We start from the raw sequence: 19151 nt of genomic DNA on the forward strand, positions 1-19151 counted from the left end.
GCACTTATCAGATCATTTAAAGGACTGTAGGCAGTAGAAGGGGCAGCAGAGACTGGTAATATCTTTGCCCTCTTTGCTTGTGATTGCAGAAGATATTTGTTTGCTATCGCTTTGGAAGCACTTACAGTAGTTGTCAGTGGAGTTGAAAGATTTTTGACAAAGGATTTAGTTTGTGTTGCTCGTTTGGCCACAGATTTGATGTTTTTAGATTTTTTTGGAAGGTCACCGTTTTTGGGGCTCAACTTCACTGCATCAAAAGGATTTGTCTTCGCGTCACCAAAAAGTGAGTAATTTGGTTTTTTCTGCTGATCATCTAGAACTTCACTTACGACATTGATCAGATCAATTATAGGATTCGGTATACACGGAATGGTCTGATAGCACTGCACCGTGGCATCAGATTGAAGGGAAGTCTGAGAAACTACTGACCTTTTAATAATAAGTAAGGTAGTAGGTTGACTCAGACTTTCAAGCTTGTTAGAGATCGTAAGTTGCTCAGATAGTAACTGGTTAAGCTGATTTGAATGCACGTCAGCCTTGCTAGCTAATACTTCAAACAATTTAGCTAAAGCAAGAATAGCAGTATTCATAGAAGTCAACGCAATAGCGCTATTTACATTTTGGGTTTCAACCAAACCAAACTCAGAAGTGCAGTTACCCCCCATTTTACGGGGTGTAGGAGCAATAAATGACAATTTGTCCACAGAATTGGCAGCACTAAAGTTTGTAAACAATATTGGGGATTTGGACAGATTTTCAGAAGTAGTGTGTGCTGAAAAAACAAGATGCATTAGTACCAAGATCAATTACAGCCATATCTTCATTGTTCATTATGGTAGACAATTTAGAAGTGGATATGTCATTAGCAGATAAGGCAGAGATGCTAGCTACATTTGCAGATGGCACGACAGAACCAGTTAGCACATTATTTAGCAAGATGCTGTCTGTTAGAGAAACATGTTCCTTTGCAAAAGTAACTGTGGAAGCAGCTGAGGGCACGGCCTTTGATATCTCACTGGTTATTCCATCATCCACTGCCTTGAGCTTGGTAGACTGCCCATATGCAAAGTCTTTTTTTGTTCCAGTGGATACTATGTCAAGACAAACAGGTTCTGCAGATGATATGTCCCCATTATTCAAGTCAAAAGAATAATATACAATTGTCCATTATTCCCATTAGCGTATTACAAAATGCTAATGGAAATGTTGGAGAATCTTAATGAGTCTAACTACTTTACTGAGAAATGTAAAGTAGATGGAGTCTATAAGATTATTTTTTTAGTTCTATTTTTTAACTGTGAAAGGTGGTTCCTAAATGAACCATTTCCTCCGCGTTTTTTTTTTTTTTTTTTTGCAGTACCGGTCAGAAAGTAAGTTGGGGGAAATGAGGGAAGAGGCACCATCCAAACCTATGGAGGGGCAGGTGGACAGGGGTAGATGTTGCCCATGTGTTACATATAAGGTAGGGGGCAGTGTTTCTCATGCTCCTTAATTACAGGTTCAAAAACACTTTGAAATTGCTCCCCCCTGCAGAGTGGTGTGTTGCAGTATATACAAAGTACTGTTGTCTTCAAAAGATATGGATCAACAGCCTCTTTTATCGCTTGCAAGATAGCTGGTAGGAATTTGTCTCCCACAGAAGTATGCTGTGTGGTTACAGTATTGGTTAAGAAAGATGAGGTGGAGAAAGACAGCCTACTAGTTCCTAAGAAAGGAACAATCTTTCTGAGAGCATTGCGGTTGTTGGATTTGGTGTGGTAGCGCATGGAGCTGGTCCCGTAGGAGTACTGTCCAGCTAATCCGCCAGTGAGTACAACTCTGCATTTCACTTTTTTAGCTTTAGCCTTTGGTACATTCCCTACAGTGGTAGGGAACTGCCACACCCATGATTCTTTCTGGGTGCTAGAGGTAGGCACTTCCTCTACCTCATCTTCTGTGTCCTCTTCAATGTTTTTTGAAGTACTGCGCTTCTTTTGGGTTCTAGGTCCTCCAGCTGGTGGTGATGGTGGCTCGTGGGGATGAAGGATGGCAATACCTGATGCCATTTTGAAGATAATTAGCAGTTTAGCTAATATTCTTACAAGTATGTGCTGTGCGCTAGATTGTTAATGGATAATGAGTAAGACTAGGTGTAGGAGCTGTGTAAGGGTACATTTTGAGCTTCAAAGTTCCTAGATGAGCTTAAAATGCTAGTCCGAACTGTTTGCGAAGCATGGACCCATTTGCGAAGTGCGGACGCGTTCGCAAACACATCATTATGCTGCGTGCAAGCTTGTGATCACGTGACACTGTCTGGAAAGTCTGCAATGACGTCAGATGTTCGCGAACATTGACGAACAAAAACAAAGTGCAAAAAGTTGCAAAAAGTGTATAGAAGTGTTAAAAACAATGCTATACGGTGGGGAATGGCAGAGTTTTAAGGTGAAACTTTGTAAATTGGACAGAAATGTTGCTATATTGGGTATGTATGAAATTAGTAAATTGTAGGAAATTAGCGTCCACTGGTAAAAACCCATGAGTTTCACTGAAAAAACTTTGTTAAAGGGAAACTATGGTTAAATTGCACTAATAGAAACCCATGGAATTCACTGAAAAATGTTTGTTAAAGGGACATTATGGTTAAGTTGCACTGGTAAAAACCAATGAAATTCAATGAAAAGACCTTGTTAAAGGGACATTATGGTTACAAGTAAAACCGAAAACCCCCAGAAACTCAGCAGTTATGGTAAGCTAAGCAAAAAAAACTTGCGCCACCACCGTGCACTGCTAAGACTAACACCCAGAACATGAATGATGAGATCACAAATGTCATTGATGACATCACTGATGATATCACATATTAAATTAATTTTAATAAACAGTTCCTACAAGGGGTCAAGTTTATAATGTTGGAAACAAGATGGTAGGGCTGATTGGGAGACCTATCTTGGCCTACTTGATGTATTAAAGAAGCACTTATGTAAGCAAATCATTATATTCCAGGGTTATTGTTAGTAGAGGTACCTAATCACAAAGCAAGACGTATCAATGATCAAAAGGCTATCTATGTCACAGCACAATTCTTCAAATATTCAATTGATATTTTAACTTTTCTATTTATTATAAAACATACATTTTGTATTTATTTGTACTAAACAACACTTAATTTCTTTAAAAAACATCAATTCACCTATACTCATTCTATGGCCTTTAATAGGGCCTTCATACAGATCTATATTCCAAACAAAAATGAATAATTTCAGTTTTAGAGACAAAAAAAGGACAATTGTATACAGTTGAGATCTATTGTTCACATAAATCTCTCTTCTTAGCACAATTTTTTAAAACCCTGACGTAGTCCAGGATGGATTCAAAATGTTATTCTTTTTTGAGTAAAAACCTGCCCTATCTTTGCATTGTCAGTGTGTTAAACAGGAAATCATATTGTGCCTCCTTCTAATATATATTTGCCTAAGCCTAGTCGCTCTGCGTAGAAAACCGCGTTGCAAAGTTCCGATTTTAGATCGACTTTGCCGCCATTTTAGGATCATCCGCCATTTTGATTTCTGTTTATATGTGATTATGTCTTCTAAAATGGTGGACTGTGTTTCCAACTTGTAACCGAGCTTTCCCGACCTTTGAGCCTAGTTAATGGTTAGACTGTCCGAGGGCCGAATGTTTACACTAGGTAATGAAACCTTGTCCCAAGCATGGCTTGTGGTCTAAGGATTGTCTGCACTAGCAAGCCTCATCCCCGAACACACATCGAGGACAATACTGTGCAAATGTCGTGCGTGAACACTGGCAGAACTGCATTGTAAAGGAATATGTGCTAAGGCTTCCTGCTAAATCCAGGAATACACTTTGCCATTGTAACTTGTTGGAAATGCAAACCTGAGTAATCCATGTGCATATTATTGTATGATCCATAAGTGAACTCGACACAAACTCTAGACCACAGATTGTTAACCTGTAGAGGGGTGGACATTATTACTGAATTGTATAAAAATGCGAATTTCTCTTTTTTTACTGAATTTCATAGGTTTTTAGTAGCGCAACTTAACCATAACGTCCCTTTAACACAGTTTTTTTTTACTGAATATACATTTTTATAGTGTAAATTTGATAGATGTTTACTAGGACTCCCTTACTTTATATACATCTAACATAGAACATACCGAACACCCCGCTAATGATTTTGATGTCCGTGGATGGTCGCGGACGACATCAAAACTACCCAAACACTCAAGGGGTATCTGAAATTGTTCTATCATACCATCCAAACACTGCACAAGTTCAAAAAGCAGCACATAAACAAATTATATATAATAATAAATAAGCAGTGGAACCAACATATCTAATACATCAGCCATCCATTTAAATATCATATGTAGTAAAATGGAATATACCAAAACAAAAAAGATATGCCTCCAACATAATTACCTCACAGAAACCGCAGAGCTAGAAGCAACAGTAGACCTACAAAACACTACGAATACAATTTACCAGAAGCTAGTAAGTAAACCTCATTTTTCTTATATATTTCTAAACATTTTGTATTAGGTAAACTAATATTAATATATTTTAGTTTTTCACACAGAAATGTGCAGTACTTTGGAGTGGCTTGAAGAAAATTTTCCACGTGAGGAAATGTCTGAAGACAGTGATAATAATAGTAGACACTTCTCTATATAAGCAAATTAATAATCATTACTTAATGTGTACTTAACATATATATATGTATTTTTAACAGACCATACAAACATTGAAAATATTACACCAAAAGACACATTGGAAAAGACTCTGCAACACATGGAACAGAAAATAGACATGCTCGAGGAAAATTTCAATGGTTTGAAACAGTTAGTGGAGGACCACATAAAAGGAAAAATTAAATACCACTGTCCCACCTGTACCTGTGCCCCCTCTCCATGTCCCAGTGAACTATCCGCAAACCGTGAACACCAAGATAAACATTTTGATGAGACTTCCATCCCTTCATCCCCTCCCATCCATCCTCTCCAAACCCCTACTTCCCCTGTATTTGTATCAGTTTGTGCTTCCCCCTCTCTTTCATAAATTGTGTATATGTATATAATAAAAAAATGTTATGTTTCTTTGAATTAAATTCTTTGTGTCTTATTTTTTTTTTAAAAAGCAGTTAAAATGTCTGCAGCCTTCTCCGGCCTGTCCGTAATTAACAAAATGTGAATGTCCTAAGTACACTACACCTGTCCGTACCATTCGCAACCAAGATGGAACTGTTCTCAGAACACAGCAGGTGTCTGGGTTGTCCATAAATGAACAAAATGGGGGTGTCCTAAGGACACTATACCTGTCCGTACCGTTTGCAACCAAGATGGAACTGTTCTTAGAACACACCAGGTGTCTGGAATGTCCATAAATGAACAAAATGGGGGTGTCCTAAGGACACTATACCTGCCCGTACCGTTCGCAACCAAGATGGAACTGTTCTTAGAACACACCTGCTGTCCGAGATATCCGTAAGTGAACAAAATGGACGAATCCTAAGGACACTATACCTGTCCGTACCGTCCACATCCAAGTTGAAACTGTCCTAAGAACACGTGCGATGTCCAGGATGTCCGTAGTTAAACAAAAGGGAGGTGTCCTAAGGACACTATACCTGACCGTACAGTCTGCAGAACATCTACGCACATGCGCACCACACCGTAAGTTCTGCGAACATCGTGCCTGTCTGTAACTGTCCGTCTCACTTGTGTCACACTTTTAATTAGCTTCAGGACCTGAACACTGTCCGTAGAACACCCGTGCACATGTGCACAACGGTTCCTGTGCATTTGGTGTCTTGCGGACACCTGTTTCCTTCGCGAACATGTACCCGACGTCATCATGTGACCGCACCCACGCTGAGCGTGTGTCCTAATTTGCGGACTCTGTCCGGTTCCCCAACATTTTAAAAGAACTTATTCAGACAATCCTAATTATTTTATAGTATAAATTCACCATTTCACATGTCCCAGACAATGGCCCTGGCTTTCCACATACTTTTTGTAACTTTTTAAACCTTTTTGGGTGTTCGATATGTTCGTGAGGTGCACCCCTCCACCGCTATAAAAGGCCACACCCCAGAGCTGATCTTCATTGTACTTCTGGCTATTGCAGATTGACTTTTTCTGCCTTTGCTGCTCTTGCTGAGATTATCTCATCAACCCTAATGGCATCCATGGCTGCTGTTGCTACATCTGCCTCAGCACCACCCCCAAAACCCTCCACCACCACCACCTCCCCAAGGGCCTGCAGAGGGGAACACGGGTGAGGATGTAGAGAACGAGGATGAAGAGGATGAAGAGAATGAGGTCGAGGAACTCCCTACTACCAGCACTCACCGGGAGTCTTGGGTGTGGCGGTTGTTTACCGTTTATGGTAACGTACCAAAAGCAAGTGCGAACAAGGTCATTTGTAACCAGTGCAAATTGGTGCTGAGTCGTGGGAGACGTGGTTCGTACAGCTTTGGTACGACATCCATGAAGCGACACCTAACTTCGTCCCACAGTGCGGACATTCGCAAGGTTGTACCTTGTGATAAACGTAGTAGGTTGAGTTCCTCTACAGCATCCTCCGTTTCTGCTCCTCTCACCACAAGAGACACTCCTGTGGGAGAACGCATCCCTCCAGCTGCTCCACAGGCTATTCGCAATGCTGTTGACCCTTACCTTTTGAGGGTCACAATATTGTCTATGTACTGTGACGCAGTACTCTGCAGGGGGGAGAGTCTTCGAAATGCTTTCGAGACTACGGTCACAGACCACCAGAAGACCTGCTACCTACCTAAGTAAGGCCCACCCTACACCTGCCCTTTCTTATCCCAGTGGTTGGTGTCCCTTCCTTACCCTCCTTTCCCCTCCTCTCCTAGTGTATCGTGTGTAAAAAACCAAAAAAATATAAAACAACAAAAATAAAAAAGGTTCTTTGCAGAGCCACCTTTCACAGTTTAAAAATAGAAGTGTCAAATAAACAGTGCAGGGCTCTGTGCATTTTTTGAAAGTCCGCCGGACAGTCCTAGGACATATAAAAATTTGGGGTCCTGCCCTAGCAAAACCAATGCACTTTTCTCTGGGACGAATTGGTGGCTCTGAAAAGAACCTTTTGGTGATGTTTTTGTGTGTTTGAAAAACTTGAAATCGTCAACATCTACTGCAAAATAAGTCACTCTAATTCCAAAAAAGGTTGCAATGCATTTTGTACATTTCTCAGAAAAATCTGATTGCCAGCATAAGTAAGATGGACTCCATCTCTGCGAAAAATGTATGTGCTACGAAACATAATATTTTCATTGTGAAAAGAGGATATATGATATGATATGACATTTATAATGCGCCTATACACAAGTGTGTTTCAAGGCGCGACGAGGCAAGGGAGGGGAACCAGAGGAAAGAGACAACGATCCTACTAGGCCAAGTGTCATTCAGATCACGCAAGCGCATGGGAAGGGGAGGAGGGGAAGTGCGGGGGTCGGAAGGGGGAAGGGGACAGTGCAAAACATGGGATAATAGAATAAATAACAAAGTAAAGTATGGCCAGCAGGTGGCAAGTGAAAGGGAGAAGGGTAAGTGCAGGCATCAGGTGTCAAGTGCTAGTGGTGGGACTGTAGGGATACAGAGAACAGTCCTCAAGTGCGGGGGTATCCAGGAGGGCAGTGCAGGAATGTGACTGGTGGAGGGGGGGTGCGGCCCCAAATCAGAAGGCGGCCAGGTAAACCAGTGCAGTTTCAGTATAAGCCAGGAGCTCAGCAGGGAAGAGGAGGAGAAAAAGCAGAAGCAAAGAGAAAGGTTTTGAGGTGCTTCCGGAACCAGAGGTGGTTCTCCTCAAGTTTCAGGGGGGCAGGGAGGCTGTTCCAGAGGCAGGCCCCGGCCGAAGAAAGTGATCTATCACCAACTCGAGGACATGCCAACATCTCTTAGAAAGGCACAAACAGCCATATTGACATTGCGCCTCGCTTTCTCCATTTGTGGAGAAAGAAATTGCAAAGAAATTCCAGACACATGTCCTACACTGTTCCATCCACAATGAATTATAATTATGTCTGGATGATGCTCTGTCTCTAAAGTAACACAGAGAGGTACCAAGTCCAGCCACTTCATTCCACGCACTCCATGCCAGTGCACTTCCACATGAGGGAATCCAAGCTCTGCAGCTACTCCACAACGTTCTGCATGCACCTCTAACCAATGTATCCATGAGTCTCCCAAAATACAGATAATCTGTTTTCGAAAACACACAGCCATAGCTATTTGTTCTTCTCTCAGGAAAAAGACGTTCTCACAAAATCTCTCCTTACACATCACACCCAGTAAACTTTATTGACCAATCCCTAGCTCCGCTCATTCTCATTTGCATGCCTCTCCATCCCAGAATCCCTGTATGTAATACGCGCTGTCCGCAGACTACCAACATGTCCGCAGACATATCGAAGATCTGAGCGTGGTGAATGGACATTTAAAATGGTGTGCCCCATTTCCCCTTTGAGGTGGGCTCTGAAAAGAGCTGTTTTTTTGATTTTTTTGCAGATGCCTGACAGACACCTGTTATTTTTTTTTTGTTTGGGGGGGGGGTTTCTTCTTACTTTACAACTAAAATCTTCATATAACCTTCTCCAAAGCAACCCTTACATTCCAAAACAGCATGGCATTTCCCAAAAAAGATAAAGAAATACCATCTTCTTCAAAATAAACAGCATTACTCGATTCAATATTCTCATTATTACAGAAAAACATACCAGCTGTAAGCATGAAAGAAAACATGCCTCCGTTGATTGCACACCTACCAATGTGTTGCTGAGGACGAAAAACAGAACTATTGTCCCATATTGCCCTAGGTAGTAATCCAGAAAAAAATACTTTCACATTTAGAAGGATGTTCATTACTGCTTGAACCAACTGTTCCAAATCTGCCAAAAAGGTATGGGCACTCTCGTAGCCCAAATGAAAAGCACCATAGTGCAAAACTACCAGATGGGGACTGTTCATCCTACGCATATCTTCACAAACTTGTAGAATTCCCTCTACATTGCAATCAGGCATAGCGCTCCACACCACCTCCACTCCTTTAACATCAAAATTGTTTGCCACATGCCTGCATTGAGAATACTGCTGTAAACCATGGACAAACATATCTCTGAGCACCAACATTCCTACAGTCCCCCTTCAATACTGGATTTTCTGGAAAACCCCGGATATGGCATGCCCTACCCGGGGACAGACACGGTGTCCGCGCGGCACGTAACTCTCAACCAGCCCTTCTACCCTTTCTAAATCACTCTCAGTGCCATTCCCTCATTGGATACATCTAAGCAGTCACACAACCATCACACAACCATCCACCAATCGCATCCATGACTTCTACATCTAACTCCATCATCAGAGTTCCACACTTCAAATGTACTGTTGATCACTCTGAGTACAAGTCTCATATCATTGGAAAGCACCTACTACAAAAACTACTGTACAAGTCTCCAAGATATCTACTTACAGCTCCATGCATATCCACATGCATGAATACAAACTACAGGTATGCATATTTTATTCAGAGTACATGTACAACTCTTATGAATGCATATAAACAGAGTAATGCCACTAAACCTGTATAGCCTATACATACATGCCAACCCTTCCGATTTAAGCGCAAGACTTCTGATTTTTCATTGAAAAATCACACTCTTTTTTACTGTGTCCCGCATAATCTATACATACATGCCAACCCTCCCGATTTAGTCACGAGACTCCCTATTTTTCATTGAAAAATCGCACTATAGTTTACTGTCTCGACCCTAAATTAATGCTAATCCCAGTGCAATCCTATAGTAAAATAAATGTTCCCGATTGCTGTAGTGAAATATCTCTCTCAGGGGCTCCTGATTGTTGTCATATCTACCTATAAAATGAACTCATTGACATGTTTCCCATCTACTATAATCAACTGTCACTTCCAAACCTGTCTTCTATCTACAACACACCTTTAAAAAACCAATTGAATTTCATACACTTAAAATTCTACTCGTTTGCAAAGCATGTTGAACTACCATATTGTTAACAAAATATAAAGGCTGCACATAGTGAAATGAAATGCATGCATACACTATGTTCAGATATCAAACAAGAATACAACCACAAAAACATAAAAATCAATGCCTACATTAACATCAGTGCTATAAACACACAAAATTACAAACTTTCTTTTACAATTGCAGTGAAGACCACTCTCCTGAAAATCAGCAGCATCTGAACTACAAACAACTATCCGAAGAAACCTGCTCATTCCACAAAAAAAGAGTCAGTACAATACTACCTTAATATTCTTACTGTTCCTGAAAGACACTGTGTGGTTCATTCATATAATTTGCGCACCAAAAGAAACAGCAATTTCTGAACCATTCTTTCCACAAATCTCCATTTATTAAACAGAGATTAGCAGGCAGAATGGCACACAAATCCCCGTATTTTTGGAACACAAATAACATACTCACCCCTTAGAATGTTAGCACTACAAAACAAAGAACTGTTTTAATTTTATACCATTACGTTTACTATTAATGCTTCTCCTCACCACTAGCTCACTTTCTACTCTCATCTCAACCGCAGTTTAGTAACACACAAATAGAAGAATAGCCTTCCCAACTCATTGTAACTGCCCAATGCACAATCACACACCACCACATACATCTTTCCCAACATCCTAAAACACTCATGCACACAGCACACATACATTGCAAAACGGCCCAACCCATACTTCTTTTTTTTTTCAACAGACCCCAAAGAATGCCTACCAAAAAGCAAGTCCATAGAAAGCAACGCAGAAATAGAGCAAATGAAAATAAAAGTGTCCAAAATAAGCATCCATCTCTACCAGAGTTTGTACAAAACGTTCAAACAAAACAGCTAATACAGTCATTTAGCAAAACAAGCTTCTAGTACAGAAACTGCCAAATGTAAAATGAAACAAAAAATGCTTAACAAGAATTCGGCTACCACTACTGCTAAAACTGCTCCTATAAATCTTGATATACTAGCAAGTAACCAAACCAAAAAAAGTATTTTAGCAAAAATGTTCCACCACAGAGTCCTTCAGAATCTTAGAAAAACAGGAGACAAATCATGCACAACCTTCAAACCTACCGTAGAAAATGAATCTTAGAAGCTTTAATAGACAGTGCAATCCTTTTCAAAAGAAAGTTATTCATTTTAGAGTTAAAAAGAATGAAAAAACTAACAAAACTAACTACTAAATTACAAAGAAAACTTCTCAATAAACGGAATGTCAACAAAAATAACTGCTTAAATATCTGTGGAGGTGATGGAGTCACACCACGAACACAGAACCATATTTTAATGAAGAAGCATACAAACAAAACCAAACACAATTGCCATCCATAGCAGTGGACGAGGATATGAAAAAATTAATAATACCATAATGGAACAAAAAATACTGCTTACAAAAATATCCCCAGAAAACTCATGATTACCTCTCCATTCGACTGAACCAGAAATTCCAGCATACAAATGGCCAAGCACGTCAATGTGTAACATTCCCAAAAAATCTTTCAAATCTTTACGCCAGTTCCTCAATCAGTATGTGAAAGGTAAAGACAAAATCAAAATGAAAGTGCTGCAAAATATGGATACCTGTCCAGTGCGCAAATACACAGGACTACAACGACATTCATTAGCCTGCATTTCGGGACCTATTTGCAAAAGCACCTTCCATCATATCAAAATGATATCAACGCATTATTTAACTATAAGAAATCTAGTCTATAAACTGTACTATGCTAAAATTCCTGCTTTAGAATGAGCCAATTTAAATAACACTCTTCTACATGGTACACCCAAACACCTACAAGAAGAAATCGACCGTATCCAGAGAAAATGTTTTGGAAGTGAAAGCCACTTACAAAATGAAATAGCTTTACAACAGACTAGCAACAATTCTGCACATGGGTACCTTCTACTACACACATACAAAAAAGAAATTCTAAAATTTAAAAGTACATCCGCTGAAGTACCAAATCATGTGTACGTGTGTTGCCGCAGATTTATTTATAAAAGTAACACAAAAACTATAGACATAACATACAAAATAGAAGACGATGAAGATTCCAAATGGTTTGAATTAGCTCTCTACCTTGTAGCAGAAAACAAATACAAAATAACTGACCCATTAATACTTTGCAGTTACTGCACTACAAAACTTGACAACAACCAAACTCCTTCACGTGCTATCACAAATAACTTGGAATTATTCCCACTACCAAAACCCCTGAAACAACGCAATTTATATGAGAGCATCATAATTCAAACAGTGCACCCATTTCAAGCAATAATAGGCCTTCAACCAAAAACAGCAAAATTACCCCCCTCTGAATTGGTGAAAGGCATTTGTGGCAAAGTAGTTTATTTACCATTAGATCTGAAAGAAAATGTGCACAGTCTAGGAGTGCAACATCCAATAGAACAATCTTTAATTGTCTTAGTAATGGTGTACCAACAAAAGACAAAAGAATGTGGCAACAAGTCGTGGACTTACATAAAGTTAGACAAGCCTTGCAATATCTAAAAGACAATAATGAATACTACAAAGAAATACATTTTGAAGACGACTTAAGGGAAACAACTGAAATAATACAAGAGTCACCAGAGACTGGTCAATTTGAACTTCTAGTTCCTGCTACAGTATCCAATATTTTAGACCATTATACAATTCATCCATTACACTCTAATGACACCATAGATGATGCACTAGAAACATACCAAATGCGACAAACAAAAGGATCACCAATGAGCATATGGGAAAAAAGTATAGAAGCACAGGCTTTTCCTCTACTCTTTCCTACTGGCAAAAGAGGAAGGTACAATGATAGACACATTAAGATAACAGCATCAGAATACCGCTCATTACGAATGTATTCTGAAGATCACAGATTTAGACAAAATGTGGAATATATATTCCACCTACTCTTTGAAAGTGAACTAGCAACTCTATGTTATGGAGCTGCACACATATTGAAATCAGGAACCCACTTTCAAAATATGTCAGCTATGCAACTAATACAAAAAGTGCAAGAAAAAGATGAGGTTTTACAATCAAGCATTACAAATCTGTTGGCGTGGTACGAAAGAGTACTGGTTCCGACGTCACGGAGATGTACGTTGTATAATAAGGAACCTTGGCCCACCCACTTGGTTTCTTACATTAAGTTGTGCAGAATATGCATGGGAAGATTTACATGATTTCCTACTCATATCAAACAAAAACAAAACAAACATAGATATACTAACACCTGGAGAACTTTGCACTCTAGATCCTGTTAATGTTTCAAGATATTTCCACCATCGTTTCATTGCTATGCTACACTTTATTTGTAATAAAACTGTTCCTCCCCTCGGAGAAGTGCAACACTTCTTTTTGAAGAAAAGAATACCAAGCCACAGGAGCACCACATATCCACATGTTTTTATGGATTAAAGATGCTCCTAAATTTGGTCAAGACAGTGATTCCACTGTTTTACAGTTTATCGAAAAATATGTCACTTGTGAAATTCCATCAAAAGCAACAAATAATGGTATTCATACACAAATTGTACAATTTCAAAGACACAAATGTGGCAAATATTGTCATCGCAAATACAAAAACAAAGGGAAATACTAGACCAGTTACCGAAACAGTTGAAGTGAACAACTTCATGACTTCAGTTAGACATAGGACCTCATCACGAGTTTGGCTGTAACCCTTAAATGCGGCGGTAGCGCTATTACTGTCACTTTTAAGGGTCCGCCAAATCACGGGTTTGGCAGATTTCCCCCCAGCTCTGAGCTAGGGGGAAATCTGCCGAAATTTCACACTATTACCACCGGCTGGAAATCCGCCGGCGGTAAGAGCTCAAAAATTTCCCATTGAGCCCAATGGGGAATGAGGAATTCCCAAATGGGCTCAGTGGGGAATGGGCAATACCCGTTCCGCCAAACCCATGATACGGCGCTATTAGCACCGTGATGAGGCCCATAGTGTTAAAGGTAAATCACCTAAGAACACTTATTACATAAAAAGAACGGAAGAATCAAAATGTATCAATGATTACAATGCAATCATTGCCCTCTTATGGAATGCAAACATAGATGTGCAGTACATTGCAGACAATTCCACTGCAGTTGCACGATATGTTACAGCCTACTTAACAAAAGCAGAAAAAACAGTGCTTCAAGACCTCTGGAATGACCTATCATCAGACAAAACGTTATCTCAGAATTTGTACACTTTAGGCATATAAAAGCTCTCTCATAGAGAATGTGGCTCCTATGAAGCTGCAGATCGTTTAACCGGTACTACCTAGTATGGAAAATCTGAAAATATAGTATGGCTAAGTCTTGGTCCTGCTAAATCTAGAAAAAGAGTTCTCAAATCATATGAGGACATAGAAACAATAGCCAAAAATGATGCCAACAGCCAAGACATTTTGAAAAACAATTTAGTAGACACATACTACCCGAACAGGAGTACCACTTTGGAAACCATGTGTCTATACCACATAGCCCGAAACTTTGCATACATAAATAATATAAAACCTGATGAAAAAAGCTAGATATAGAGCGACAGATTGTGAAGGCAGCTTAGTGAAACTTACCAAACAAAGCTTAATTAATCATATCAAATTGTCATTAAAAACTCCACAACAGATAGAACTATATTACATGTCCCTGCTACAACTTTATAAACCATGCAGAAAAGAAGAAGATATACTAGATAACTATGACTCCTATGAAGATGCTTTCAAAGCAAATGAAAGCACTATCACTGATGTAAACTTTACGCAGTACAAAACAATGTTGCACAATGAACAGCAACACGAAGAAGAACTGTAGGCCCAACTAGATAAGGAAACTGCCGACAGTAGTCAACCTTCTGTAACAGGAAGCCAAGAACCACTGGCACAGCCACTAATAGCAAATGAGACAGAATTAGCTATGACAGAAGTAGAAAACACCATGTGTCACTATGAAGAAGATACAGAAGACTTAACTGTACTACAATCAAAACTAAACAGAGCAGCGCACCATTTTTGAAGAAGTAACAAAAGAAATTGCACATGGTGTACAACATGAAAATAAACAATGTACCTGCAAAAATTACAAACCTACACTACTATACGTCAGTGGTGAAGTTGATGCAGGCAAAACATTCTTAATCAAAATCATCAGCAAATTCCTTCAACAATTGACAAACAAAATCTGTCAGCTGTTGTAACTGCCCCCACAGGTTTAGCTGCCTACAACAAAGGCAGTGTTACTTTACCCCGATTACTACTCCTTCCAGTAGAACACCAAAACAAATTAGACTATTACAAACTTTCTACAGAAACTGCAATGGAACTACACAGCGTGTTAAAACAAATGAAAATGGTACTAAAAGATGAAGTGAGCATGGTCTCCAACCTAATGTTGGCTTTGATTGACCTCAGATTGCAAGAAGTACTTAAAACAAACTACGAAGAGCTCTTTGAAGGAAAACACATTATTGTTTTCAGAGATCTTCTTCAATTGACACCAGTGAGAGGTGAACCTATTTTTAAAACCTTAGGACACAAACTCTGCTGTAAAACTGTTGGCAGCATAGGAAATGTCAACCTTTGGCAACATTTCCAATACAGAGAATTAACAGAAAACATGCGCCAATCTGCAAACCTCACTTACGCCAACATTTTAAAAATAATTAGAGTTGGTGTACTATCTCAAGAATCACAAGCAATATTAAAAACCCGGCACATCCATGCACTTTATGGCGATAACTCATGTGCTACTGATGTTATGGAACAATTAGCGCACAAAAATGTCAATTGAATGTCCTTAATGCCAACACTTGCAAGCTATTCCAAATTCAATAATGAATGTTGAAAAAGGAAATGTAACCAATAATTGAAATCTGCTCCACAGACAAACTGGACGTACATGGTATGACACTACCCATGTGTCAACAAGCCACAACAAGACTAAATACCTTAGAAAATTCTATCTCCAACACAGCTTGTTTGGAGAAAATATTATAATTATCCTTAAACTGTAGAGTAATGCTTAAACGTAACCTTGATATGGAGCAGGGGCTAGTTAATGGAGCACTGTGTAAAGTTGTTGGCTTTCAAACATACCCACGTGACAACAACATTCAGTTTATCAATATTCTCCTTGACAAACTTTCAGAAGTAAAAAGGATAGGGCGCTCAACAATTTTCTCTAACTCTAGCATATGCAGTCACCATTCATAAATCACAAGGTCTTACCCAAGACAAAGCATTGATAGATATTGGTAACACAGTCTTTAAAGAAGGCATGAGCTACGTAGCACTGTCACATTTACTTATACTTGACGGTCTATTTTTAATCAACTTTGATGCAAGTAAACGAACGCTGATATTCCTTGCATTTTAGAATACAATAGACTACGTTCACTATACACCCCCATCTAAAAACATATCCTGTTCCAACAAAAGGAAAACGTTGTAAAAAAAACTAATTCAAACAGAAATGCAACAGGATCTGACTGCAAATCCTCCAAAGAGAGTAAAAGAAGCTAATACTTCATCAATTACCACAACCAAAGAAGAACCTATTACTCAAAGTAACTCAGGTACTTCTTCAAAGAAGCAACACACACTCCGAAAAAATGTCTTGGACACAGAACTATCTGGTCCCTTCAAATTTTCAAATATAACTGGTGTAAGTTGCTACGCAAATGTAGCAATGAATATTCTATTTCAATTGCCACCAATTGTTAACAACATTTACTTACACAGTACAGACCAATTGTGTTTGCAAATGTTAGTCCTTAATAGAAACAAACAATCCTGACAACACGTATAGTGTTTATGGAATAAGACAAGAATTGGACTGCTGTGATGGAATGGTGCAATTTACTATACACTCACAAGGAGTTCCACAAGAAATTCTAATGTACTTACTACAAGTACTGGAAAACAAAAACATACCTATAAATGAAATCTTCCAGATTTCATACATGTGGAAACATACATGCACTCTCTGCAACAATGTGACACAGGAACAAATCCCTAATGAGCGCTTTGTGTATGAATCTATACCTAATTGTGAATCCGTTCCATTTCAGCAACTTGTGCAAAATGCAAACCATGGTAGATTATGTACTACCTGTAATTCAGATAATCGTTCCACCTTACTAATACAAACACATAGTAAATACGTAATACTAATGCTTCTATGTTACAATGCAGATGGTACCAAAATCAATTGCAAGCTGACTAGATTCACATATGGTCAAGTATCACTTGGTAAAAAAACCTTCATAACAATAGGTATAATCTACCACGCAGGAGCCACAACCAATGCAGGTCACTACACTGCGTATATAAAAAAGAAATGTGGATGGTTTGAATGTAATGATAGTACCATTACTCTAAAGCAGAGATTACCAGCAAATCTTACAAACGTTTATTTAATCTTCTTAAAACCAAAATTTAATAACTAATCAACAAAACTTCAATTACTAAACTATACACTGTTAGAATACACCAACAGGTATCTAACTGCTCCAAAAATCTGCAACAAGCCGACAGATAGAATATTAGCCAGAAACAACAAGTGAACACTGAAAACAAACAAACAAATAGACTGTAGCATAACAAAAAAAGTTTTTTTTAATCCGACAAGGATTTTTTTTCCCAAAGACCCAATGATTTAAAAAAAACAAACACAGAAACTGAGCAAATTGCACAGTACACTGGTTTGTAAACTACTAAATATGAGGGTCGAAAAAAAGCTGAAATGTTTATTATGCAATGTATTAAGTCTTTATAAAATACATACACTAACATGCTCTTTTCTTTTATCGCAGAAATTGAAAAATAATATGTACTCCAGTTACCAAACTCATGAAAAAAATATATCCAATCTCAAAAAATCAAACAGTAAGTATATTCGAATAGAACGCATAAATACTGCTGCATAACAGAACCATTGAAGCAAACATCTAACCATACACCACAATACAAAATGTTCACTTCCATGGATATGTTATACTACAGTGCTTGTTACCAAACTCTACAATCTTAATGCCGTGACGTAGCCAAAACTTCACATACAAACTATACAAATCAAACAGTACAGAAACTGTAGATTTCAAACATTTGATAGATATTCTATTCTATGGGTGTGATCTATGGGTGTGATATGCTGCAGTGGTTGTGGCCAGGGCCTAGAGTCTTGGGTGTATGGCCTACGGCCTGCGGCCTGCGGCCATAAGCATAAGTCTAAGCCCTGGCCACAACAACCGCAGCATATCACACCCACAACCACCGCAGCATATCACACCTATACTAGCTTATAACTTCGTGCTTATAACTTCGGTCTTGGGTGCATGGCCTTTGGCCATGAACCCAAGACTCTAGGCCCTTGCCACAACCACCGCAGCATATCACATCCATAGATCACACTCATAGAATCAAACATTTTAACTGTCTGTATGGGCCCACCCGTATCACACTTTCTGCAAAGTTTGGTGAGAATTCATCCCAGGAGAGAGAAGTTGTAAGCCACCCACGGTGGCTTATAACTTCAGTGCATATAACTTCAGTCTTAGGTGCATGGCCTTTGCCCATGCACCCAAGACCCTAGGCCCTGCTACAATCACTGCAGCATATCACAACCACCGCAGCATATCACACCCATGCTGGCTTATAACTTCAGTTCTTATAACTTCGGTCTTGGGTGCATGGCCAAGACTCTAGGCCCTGCCCACAACCACCTGATAGATATTCGATTCTATGGGTGTGATCTATGGGTGTGATATGCTGCGGTGGTTGTGGCCAGGGCCAAGAGTCTTGGGTGTATGGCCTACGGCCTACGGCCTGCGGCCATGCACCCAAGACTCTAGGCCCTGGCCACAACCACTGCAGCATATCACACCCATAGAATCAAACATTTTAGCTGCGGCATATGATCAATTTTTAAGTCCGCTGACACCTCGCGTGTCCTTAAAACAGTTTCAACTTGCCTGCGCACAGCACAGACAGGAATACTATCCTTAGGACACCCCTCATTTTCACTAATTATGAACATCCCAGACAGTGCGGGCATGGCGAATATATCAGTAGCACCTGCCACCTAAACAA

Source organism: Ambystoma mexicanum, chromosome 5q (assembly GCF_040938575.1).
Source record: "Ambystoma mexicanum isolate Mex_15411 chromosome 5q, UKY_AmexF1_1, whole genome shotgun sequence".
NCBI classification, from domain to species: domain Eukaryota; kingdom Metazoa; phylum Chordata; class Amphibia; order Caudata; family Ambystomatidae; genus Ambystoma; species Ambystoma mexicanum.